General features: G+C 36.8%; 1 pseudogene; it reads right to left on the bottom strand.

The window, feature by feature from the left end:
- Positions 1-2401: 2401 nt before the first annotated feature.
- LOC132615064 (cytochrome P450 71AU50-like) lies at positions 2402-4082 on the bottom strand (annotated as a pseudogene).
- Between the last annotated feature and the right edge of the window lie 7564 nt (positions 4083-11646).

The following is an 11646-nucleotide window of genomic DNA, read 5'->3' as shown; positions in this document are numbered from 1 at the left end:
CAAATATAATATAAAAATATGGTTTAGAGAAGGAAAGTATTTAAGTGGGGAATAATAAGGTTAATATTGCCATTTCAACTTTTTATTCATGTATTAGTTATTTCATCTTCTATCCCGCATAAAATAATACATAGATTCCATCATAATTTATATATGTATTAATTATGCGGGTTTCTAAATTGCAAACCAAACGTCGTACTAATTCTATACATGAATAGCTTACTTCCTAACTAGCTATTAAATGCCGTATAAGTAACATAAATTAATACATGAATAAGGTGCCTCTTTAATAGCTACCAAACATGGTATAAGTTAATGTAGAAATTAATACATGAATAACTTGTCTCTTGTCCAGCTACCAAACGACCCCTAAGGTGTAACTAATTAAGGGTATGTTTGGCATGGAGAAAAATAACAATGGTAATGTCAACACGGAGAAATTACTACACTTTGCAGAGGCACTTGAAGCTACGTCTGCAGCAATTGTATCTTACAGATTGTTTAACCAAAATGAGTAGATGTCATGAACCGTGAACTATATTTCTTAAATTGATGTATAGTTTGCTATAAATGGAGTCATCATATCATATCATATCATATAATAATAAAAGTGGGAAGCTCCTATTTTCAAAATTGAATTACGATTTTAACCATACAATAAATTAAAATGTAATAAAATATTTAATTAAGTATTAAATAGTAATATTTTAATTACCTGAAAATTAATTTAGTTCAGAAACCGTAAGAATTTTGTTGCACTGAATCACAACCTAATTAAATGTCTAATTAAATAATGATATTTAAATTGCATAAAAGTGGGTGAAAAAGAAGCTCAGCAGTCCAAATTTAATGTTCCACATTCAGCCACGAAAACTAGAAACTGATTTCAGCTATAAATTTTCATAATCATGGAGTATTTAAGAGCACATCTTAATTTTGTTCTTTCTTCTTCAACGGTGGTAAAACTTTTTGCAAGATTTTTTGTATTCTTCAATTCACACTATAAAAGGCACATCCAATTATCCACATTGTATCACATTTCTCTTATTTTATCAAAGATACTCTATTCCACAAACGATTCGTTGGTTTATCCACTTGCCGTACAACTATCGACAATATTACAGGTTAATTTATTTTATTTATTTTATTTCGATTCTTCTTTTATATTGTTTTGTATTTGATCTCCATTTATTGATGTCTTTTATCCATGTTTCGCGATTTATTTTGTTTGTGGTCAAATATTTACATGTTAACTTTCTCCCATATCTTAGTTCTCCTATTGTATTAGAAGATCTTTTTGTTTCAATTTTTTTTGTGCGCCAATTTTATCTTATAATTTGTGATTTCTCTTTAAATAGTTTGAAGGTTTTACATCACTATTTTGAATTCTTTCAAGGTTATAATTAGTGCATGTTAATTTTTATAATACAATTATATTTATATTATTTAACTACTATTTATTTTATTAAATTACAGATGAAAGGACACATAACTTTGAATCAGACAAGGGATACATATACATATGTGTAATTATGATATATATACATCAATTAAATATTTCAACAACTATATATATTATCTCAATCATAAATAATTACTGTATAATTCTTGCATAGGTGTACAACATGAAATTGACAATGATCTACTACTATCCTAAGGAAGGCATAGATTGGGCGCATTTATGTACAACTTCTATAAAATACTACTTTCATTCGACAACAACTTCTTGATATGTATGCAGCTGTATAAAAGAGGAGGCTTCAACTTAAAAAAAAAAAAAACAATAACTTTATGACCTGAAACATTTGTAATCATAGCCAATGTTCTTCGAACTCACATTTAAATTATGTGTTGTTGACATAAAATAATAAATTATTGTCAACTTGAATGTTTGATATATGACAAGAATTGCATAATTGAAGCAGGTCAAACATAATGCTTTAAATTCGATAGCAATTCTTCAATATAATTACACATCACAATGACAATGTATATCGGTCGAATAATTAAGCTCATCAGTTTGACCTTACATTTCCCCTCTTCAATTTTTGTGCAATTCATCGCACACTATCATAATATTTGTAAAACGTTTGTTCTAATTCCGAAAACTAGTAAGCATAGTAATATATGGGTTATGTTGGTGTCCGAAAACTGCAAGCAAGAAGCAACCACCAAGAGGCTAATACTTGCACAAAATGAGACTTCAAAGTATGCCAGTTTCAGCACATGCTGCATTATTTTTGAACACACAAGTTCTTAACTTAACTTTGCAACATCTATCTTTTGAATTATCAACACACATTCAAAAAGGGAAACCACTGTATATATAGTGAGACTACTAGAAAGTACGAATCTAAATAGGCATGGATATATTATCACAGTATTATTTGCAGAATAGCAGGTGAAGAACCCAACCATCACAAAATTAATAGAGTGGAACCTGAAGATGAGGTATCAATAGGTACAACCAGAATATGAGTTATCTAAACGGAAATATCTATTTACATCATTTGTTTAGTCTATAAGTAGGAATAGCCATTAAAGGCTTTTCTCTACATGTTACTAACCCAAACTGCTCATCAATGTCTAAATCACAAGGCTGCATACCATTTGGAAGCTCCCAGTTAAAGCAATGCACCAATTGTGCTACCATAAAGCGGACTACGGTAACTCCCAACTGCATTCCGGGGCAGCTTCTTCTCCCAGAGCCAAATGGTATAAGTTGGAACTCATGTCCACGAAAATCTGTACTGCTCCCAACAAATCTCTCTGGCAAAAACTTCTCAGGCTCAGGCCAAACATTTGGATCCCTTTGAACTGCGTAACAATTTATCATGACTCGGGATCCCTTTTGTTTGTGGAAACCATCGACTATACAATGTTCCATGGCCTCATGATACAGTAGTGGCACTATGGGATGCAGCCTCATGCCCTCTTTTACAACCATGTCTAAGTAGTTTAAATTCTCCAGGTCGTATTCGTCTACCATTCTTTCGAGGCCTACAACTTCTTCTAACTCTTTCTGGAGTTCCTTCATTACTTGAGGGTGCCTAAGAAGTTCTGTGAGTATCCATTCCGCTGATGATGCTGAAGTGTCCATGGCAGCCAGAAGCATCTCCTGTATAGAAAAAGAAACAGAGTAATTTATTAGTACAAACCATTTCATTCTCAAGGCTTGCGGTATCTAAAGCTTATATTAGTATGACAAAATGGATGAGAAAGTACACCAAGAGGATAGCTTTTATATGTTGACGATCAAATTGAAATTCTGCTTCTCCTTATTGCATAATGCCCATCATGGTGTCCACAAAAATCCTTAGTTATCTTCTTGTCATGATACTCAACATATTTATCAATAATCTTCTCAAGAAACTCATCAAAAACCTTTGAAAGATCCTTGAGCTCGCGGGTAAGTCCTTGGAGATCAATAAAACCATGAAAGGGGAAAAAATCTCCAAGATTTGGTGTTGCTGCTAAATGCATAACATCTTGAATTACAGCTTTGAATCCCCTCTTTTCCAAGTCCCCATCCATGTACTTCTTTCCAAATACCATTAAGCAAGTCAAGTTAGCATTCAAGGACGAAATCTTTGCAGTAAGATCAACAGATACATGATCATGAGCTTCGTTCTTAAGTGATTCAATCAGAAGTTCAACTGCTTGCTTTCCCATGGATTGAAATGAATGGATCTTGTGGATACTAAACAGGTGCACAGTGCACAATTTGCGCATGTTAAGCCAATACTCACCATACTTTGCAAATATCAAATTCTTCTGGCCATAAGCCAAATATTGAGATGCCTCATGATGAGGCCTACTAGCAAAGATGTGATTATATGTCTTGAGGACCTTCTCGGCTGCATCAGCAGATGAGGCAACGATTGTAGGTACTAGCCCGACCCGCACATAAATCATAGGGCCATGTTTTCTTGGCTAGCTCTTGCAAATCTTGGTGTGGATTTTTGCCCAACAAATGAAGATGTCCTATAAAGGGAAGCCCTTTTGGACCTGGAGGAAATTAGCAGCTCATGCATGGCATATACAAATAGAGCAACCGCTAGCGTTGCCCATATCTAAGTCATTGAGTTCGAAGGAACAAATCCAGTCTACACTAGGGTTTTTCAAAGCAAAAAAAGACAAGTGCAACCGCTCTATTATTTTGAAGAATATCAAAGATGGATCCTTTTTGAAGGTAAATATTTATTAAATTAGAAGGAAGTCAAAATAGTTGATAACTTATTTAATATAAACCAAATTGCGATTATATACACAGAGAATATAATTTTTAACACTAGCAAGACAATTAATAGTTCATATCACACTATTACTCCATTTTTTGGGTTACCATATCAGGGTAACTATGACTACTTACATGTTGCAGGTCAATTTAACTTGACAAGACTTAAAATCTAGAAATGAGGCCTAAGATCCCCCTGAGCTATATCGAATGTTTTAGAGACATACCTTATCTTTATGAGGTTCTTTGACCCCTAAACTTTTTAAAAACAGAATAAATATCACCCAAGTGCTGACGTGACATAAAGAACTAAATTCTTGGTAGGCAGTGAAATACATGCACTGCCACGTGTAATTTCGCATACTTTTAATGGATTTCATTTTCGGCCTTTTTAATTCCAAAATATAATACATTCAACTAAATCCAAATGTTGAACGATAACATAATCACAAGCTCTTCAATCGTCCACTTTGTCGATGCATTTCCAGATGACATTACCTGTGACGATAATGAAGAACTCTCTGGCGACATAGACGACCTTTTCGATGATGAAGAAATTTCCTCTGCTCTCTTGTACGTCCCTAGCCACGCCCCTGCCCCATTCCTCACCGGATAAACCATTTGCATTTTTTAAAACCCGTGTTTACAAATTTGTGTTTTCAGATTTGGTTAGTGGCCGGAGTTCATTTTATCCATATTTGAATTTAGATTTGGATAGAGCTGGCAATTTCAGCCCATATTTAGAAAATTAGCCCATTTAACCCACATTTTAGTGAGTTGGGTCACTTATATTTTAGTTGGGTAAATATGAGCTGCAAGTCTCTTTTTAACCTATAAAAATATGGGCAAATACAGGTAAAATATGGGTATCCATATATGAACTCACTAGACCCAATAACTTATTTCGTCAAAATAGGAGAAAAGTTTTTCCTTACAAATTTGAGAGAAAACATTTTCCGGATCGATAAAAAACACACCAATGCATCCCACCCTTCACCACGTACACCTACCCCCACCCCTACCCAGACATCCCACCCCACCACTGCTCCCTACCACCCCCACCCACCTCTATGCCACTCTTACTCCCTCTTCCCCTCCCAACCTACCCCTACCCCCACACCCCTCTACCACCACCCTGCCCTCCCTCCCCCGAATTTTCTATTTCATATATTTTTTATTTTACTTTTGTAAAAGTTTTACAGAAAGGAGACTGACCCTTACCTCACCACCCCGTTCCCCCCCCCCCCTCCCCCACACCACACACACATTTTCTATTTCATATATTTTATCTTACTTCTTTGTTTTTTTTCTTACCCAAAACCCCACCCCCACATTTTCTATTTCATATATTTTATTTACTTTTATAAAAAAATTATAAAAAATGAGAATTTTTTTTCTTACCTCCCACTCCGACCCCTACCTCCCCCCCCCCCCCCCTCCCCGCCATTACATTTTCTATTTTATATATTTTATCTTTTATAATTTTTTTTATAAAAAATGGGAAATTTTCTCTGACTCCTAACCCCCCCCCTCCCCCCCCCCCCCCCCACACACACATTTTCTATTTCATAAATTTTATCTTACTTCTATGTTTTTTTCTTACCCCAATCCCCCCTAGCCCCCCCCCCCCCCCCACACACACACATTTTCTATTTCCTATATTTTATTTTACTTTTATAAAAAATGAGAATTTGTTTTCTTACCTCCCACCCCTCCCACCATTACATGTTCTATTTCATATATTTTATCTTTTATCTTTTATAAAAAAAAATTAATAAAAAGTGGGAAATTTTCACTCAACCCCCCCCCCCCCCCCCCTCTAAATATTTCATTTCATAATATTTAATTATAAATATATGAAAAAATTAATTTAATTTGACCAAAAGAAAAAATTATGGACATTGCAATTGAAATATTATTACAGTTATATAGTATGTGCTAACCCATAATCAACCACACATTTATCACCCAACCCATATTTTACCCATATGAAGTATGGACGGGTTGAAAGAAACCCAACATGTTTTTGTTCAAAACATTTTCAACCTGCCCAAATCTAACCAAACCCACTCATTTCCCCCCCCCCCCCCCCCCCCCCGCTTGTTTTCATCTCGTGACAAATCTGAATCTTGTTGAAGATAAAGGTTGGATTATAAACTACCAGATGATTTGGTCTACCAACTGGTATGTCTTCTCCATTTCTCACATTTCTGCTGGTAACTTGTGTCAAGATCTGTTGTTGTGGAGTAGTTGGTTTTGAACCTGATGTATTGTGTGATTTTATGACTCGTATTTTGTTGTCTTATCTTCATTTGGTTCCCCACGTGTGTTCAATTTAAATGTGTTGTTCTTAGCTTCAAGTTTGGGTATTGGCTTTTATCTAAATTATTGTAGGCTATGCGTCCACCAAAAACAATACGGAGACACCTGGTTGTGTACCAGTTCCCTTATGCAGTGCAATAGCCAAAGAAGGCATGATTTTACTGTGGAAAACTCCTTACTCAAGGGATTAAAAACCACGACCTACCCCAGTAGGATTTCAACTCCACTAACTGAGCAACTTCCGATTACAATCTATTGTAAACTAGGAATTAACTCCCATAATCTCTCACCCTTATAATAGTTGCAACCTAGGAACTAACTCTCATAGTCCCTCAACCTTTGCCCTATACCGATTGCAAACACCTCCATTTGACTAACTCTAGCAAAGGAAACTAATACACCTAAACTAAATCTAGCCTAGTATACCACTCAAAAGCTTGTGGAAAAACACACTACCAACAAGCACAATTTGAGGATTTAAAACACCTGCAAATAGCTTCTAAACAAGACGAGTAGGTTTACATTTTAAGCACAAACGAACAAAGATTTACAACCACCTAAAAAACATAGACAAAACTCATATCAGGATCTAGTTTTTCAGTTTGAAAGTAACTTTGTTCTTGCTATCACTTGAATTCTTGCGGCGGCAGCTTTTGCACAAGTTAGATTAGGTTTTTCAAAGTAATATCAATTGTGTTGCAACATGTTGTATATATAGTGGGAGCATGTGGGATGGATAAAGACCACTATTTCAATATTTGACCTAAAGCATGGGCCAGTTCAACTGCTGTACTTGTGTGCAATGAGTAGCTCGACTTTATAACTGTCTCTGCTGACGATGCAAGGTGCACAGAGAGTAGATCACAGACCAGGTCTCTATCTGGTTCTGAAATAGTTTAACAATCATCAAAATACGAATGCACTTGGACTTATCAATTTCCTCTTTTTTGATGATGACAAACTTTTAGACGATGTCCCCCCCTGAGAGCCAGATCCCACTTGTTCCCTTTGCAATGCAGACCATCATTTTCAAGGCATCGATAAATATGTTAGCGACAAAGTGCACATACACCGGAAGACCAGGTCACCCACTGAAGGGTCAGTCAATTAGCACATATCTATCTTCCAATTATTCCCCCTTATTCCCTTCCCCCTTAATCACATCATGTGCATCTCTTTTTTAACAAGCACACTTAACAAGAACACTGTTTTATTTATTTCCCCCTTTTGGCATCATCGAAAAGAGGAGTTGGTACAAGCAAAAGAAGTTCAGCATTACGAACTCAGAGCCACTAGGGAAATACTATTATAAGAAGTTAGAGAAGCATGCAAGCAGTTAGACTGGCACACAACATAGTAGAAAGCCCAAACAGTTCATACAGATACATAGCATAGTAGCCAAATCAGAAAATGCATAAAGGAGAAATTTTCATCAATGCTAGAACATTGTCACACAGAAACAGAAAATAGGGAATAGGATTCAAAAAGGGCACATGAAGATGAGTTTGACATGGACAAGTAAAGAGCTTTGGGCTTCTGTGAATTTTTGGCCAGGGCTTTGAGAAAATTATTTATTCGTTCACCATTGACTCTCTGGTCCTCGATCATCTGATCCTTGAGCTTATCCACCTTTAAAGTCAGCCTCTCATTATCTGAATTGAGCCTCTCAATTTCCAATCTTGCAAATTTCAAAGCACCCTGAGAACCAACTTCTTTCTCTTTATCAGATAGCCGAGCTTGAAGGACAGCATTTTCAACCCTTACCCTTTGTAGTTCAGCAGTAGTGATCTCTTGAGCTTCAAGAAATTTTGAGATTGTGGAGACACTTCCCACACCACTTTTCTTAGGTACGCACTCACACTCCTCCAGAGTTCCCAGGGAAAACATATCCTTCTTAGTGCCAGCAGTAGCATTGTTTGTCCTAACCTTGAAGTGAGCAAATACTTTGGTCAGAAGAAAACCATATGGGAGCCCATGTTAAGCCCCTGGTTCCCTCTCCACCTTGATGATATGCTTAATCATAATAGCAGGAAGGTTGATATATTAGTAGTTAGTCAGTGCCTCCATGATGACCAGGTCGTTGATACAAGTCTTGGTGCGACCCCATTTTCTTGGAAGCAAGACTTTGTTCACCATTTCAAACATGAGTTGAAACTCTCCTTTCAGCTCTTTCTTCAAAAGTCTAGCCCTTGACCTGGCATCCTTTACTCCATTCTTGACTATTATAACCTTCCTCTTTAGCCACCTATGTCCAAATCGAAAACCTTGACTCCATTAGCAGTGGGTATACAGTATCAGTGTCTAAGTACCTTCAAACAAATGACGAAAGAGAAGAACAGGACAATGGTATAAAATTTACTAGTCAACCCTTCGAGAACACAGAGAAATTAAATCAAGCTAAAGAGGACCTAGTCTCTTCAGGGTCCGTTGAAGGAAAAGTTACGCATGACAAAGAGGAACAAACCACTTGGATTGACAAAACAATGTGGAAAAAGGTAACCCTTTTCTATAGATCTTGGTAAAGGAGTAGAGGAGTCAATGGATGAATCTCTCATAAAAGTAGATGGTACTATTTTTGGGATTGGTCCGGGATGTTTTTGTTGGATGAGTAGTGATGTTGCTCTTATGGAAGAACTTGCTCAGGCCATGTGTACCATGAGCGAGTTAGAAAATGTCAGGTCTTCACAAGAAACAAATAAGAGACCAGTTCCCTTTTCACGAGGAACCCTTGAAACTATACCTATGACAACTCTTGTGTGGGATGAGGCATCAGGGTCGTCTAGGAGAAATCTAGACCTGGTCCTAAGCCTGTACCTCATGATGTCGTACCTCTTGCTGAGATGTTTAAAATAAAGAAAATGTCAAAGGTCAAAGAAACTAAAGGATCCACATCCTCGGTGAGAACTACCTTTCGTCGAACCGCACCAAGAACCAGGCAGAGTAAGCATGCAGCTAAGGCAACCCATAAATAATCTCTTCAAGCAAGTAAAGCCAAGGGTAGAAAAACAACTAGGGGTTCTTAGTCAAAGAGTATATTGATTGATGAAATTGAGTTAGTAGATGTGGAGACTGAAGTTTCCAAAGGTAATGATAAAGAGAAAGAAGCAGAAGCGAAAGATGTCTCACTTGTAAGGAAAATTGCTAAGAAGATGGAAAAGTGGAGGAACAGTAAGTCAAGGGTCACACTAGCTGAGGATGATAGGTCGACAAATGAATCAAACCCTTCAAATAAGAGAAAGAGTGAGATGATTAAGGAATTCGGTTCCTTAAACGAGCAAACGATGAACAAAATTGTTCCTCAAAGTGAAATTGAGAGAAAAGAAACTTTAGGAAACACAAGGTGTTGTTGGGAAGGGTGTTTGACCCTGAAGTTACAGAAAAATCTAGAATGAAATAACTGATTGAAATTGTTAAATTTTAGGAATGGAGTCATCTTTTTGCTCCACTTGTACCAAGTGTGTATGAGGAATATGTTTCTGAATTCTATGTAAATCTCTACTACTCCGATGATCTCAGTACTCTAATTGCATCAGTTAATGGGACTAAATTTGTATTAGAGGAAAAGATGTTGGGAGAAATTCTGAAAGTTCCTACTAAAGGGATGAGAACCATAAATGGAAAGGTAGAGGCTTATAATTTTTCTGTAAGTTTGACTGGAGATAGAGGATTTTGAGGAGGAGGTACTAAGATTTATATTGATGGAGGTTTGGGATTTTGCGTAGAGCATGGGCTGGTTTAATTCAGGAGGATTTTAAGTGGTGAATCCTTCTCTTGACATTATCGATGGTTTGATTTGAGAAGGAATGGGAAGAGTTTTAAGAGAATGAGAGAGAGCAGGTTTGTAATCAAAGAGGAGAGGTGAGAATATATGTTTGGATTTTAAATTTCAAGTGAGGAGAAGGGGAATGCAGTCGTGGGTATTTAAGAAGGAACAGGGACGAATGGGTCGGGTCGATATAGAGAAGGTGTAGCATTTTGGGGAGGATTTTCATAAAGCTGACTTGGCATTTAAAAGAAATTTTTAATTTTATATAAATGCTGAAAAGGCTACTAACCTAGGCTACAGAGACCAGGTCTCTGAGATTATTCCGGCAAAGTCTCTGAAATGTGTCATACCACTTCTGCTTACGTTGTTCTGAGACATCCATGTGTGTATACCTGTAACAGTATGGAAGTGAGTTAGATATCACTAAAAACACTTTTTACAGGATTGTACCACTTCTCTTGACCTAGCCATTTTCAGCAACGCCCTTTCTGCATTCAAACGACACACGTTTGGAGCTTTGCTCTGCATCTAGTGAGAATACTTCCGCATTTTCTCCTAGAAGTATCTTGTGTTTTGAATCACAAAGGGTGTATTGTTATATTTTCTAATTCCAGTGACACACCCTCTTCTTGGCAGTTACTTAAGTGAGAAAACAATATTCATTTTCTTGATCTCCTCCTTTTTTCACACTTAAGCCTCTATCACAATTACTGACTCAACTTGGGACGACATTCCAGATTGGGTCCCTTGGAATAATGAGTGGAGTGAGTTGAACTCCTCTTTTCTTATTCAGGGAAGTTTACTACCTCTTGATGCAGCAAGAATTCCTCCTCTCCCGATTTCTGTTTGGCAGTGTCTTTATTGTGTAGATAATTGGAGATGCCAATCTTCTAAAGTCCGTGCCCTTGTCCGTCTTTTGTACTTAAGAGATCCATGGATATGGTTGAGGGACGGGTATCTTGCAAGATATTCACCTTGTTTAAGCTTTTCTGGAGTTGATTTTCTCTTGTAGCTTCTTCAACTTGTTCTCTCAGATTTATAATGCACACCACCATATCATCCCTTTCTTGCTCGGAACTGTTGAGTTTTTTAGTTATCTCCTTCTTTTCTTCAATGAGTTCATGACGCTCATTTAAAAATTTCTTAATCAAGGAGACTAATCTCTTACGGGGACATCCCTTGTCTTTACTTGATCATCAAGAGGATTAACTTCAACCTTCTTTCTTTTACTTCTAGTGTCAGATTGTTCACTTGAAATATTGTCTGACTCATCCGTTGAAGTTTTACTGTTGTCCTCACAGTGATTTTGCTTGAGATCTTT

This window comes from Lycium barbarum, chromosome 10, assembly GCF_019175385.1.
Source record: "Lycium barbarum isolate Lr01 chromosome 10, ASM1917538v2, whole genome shotgun sequence".
Classification (NCBI taxonomy): Eukaryota; Viridiplantae; Streptophyta; class Magnoliopsida; order Solanales; family Solanaceae; genus Lycium; species Lycium barbarum.
Note: the sequence above shows the minus strand (reverse complement) of the source record. Positions and strands in the feature narration are given on the sequence as shown.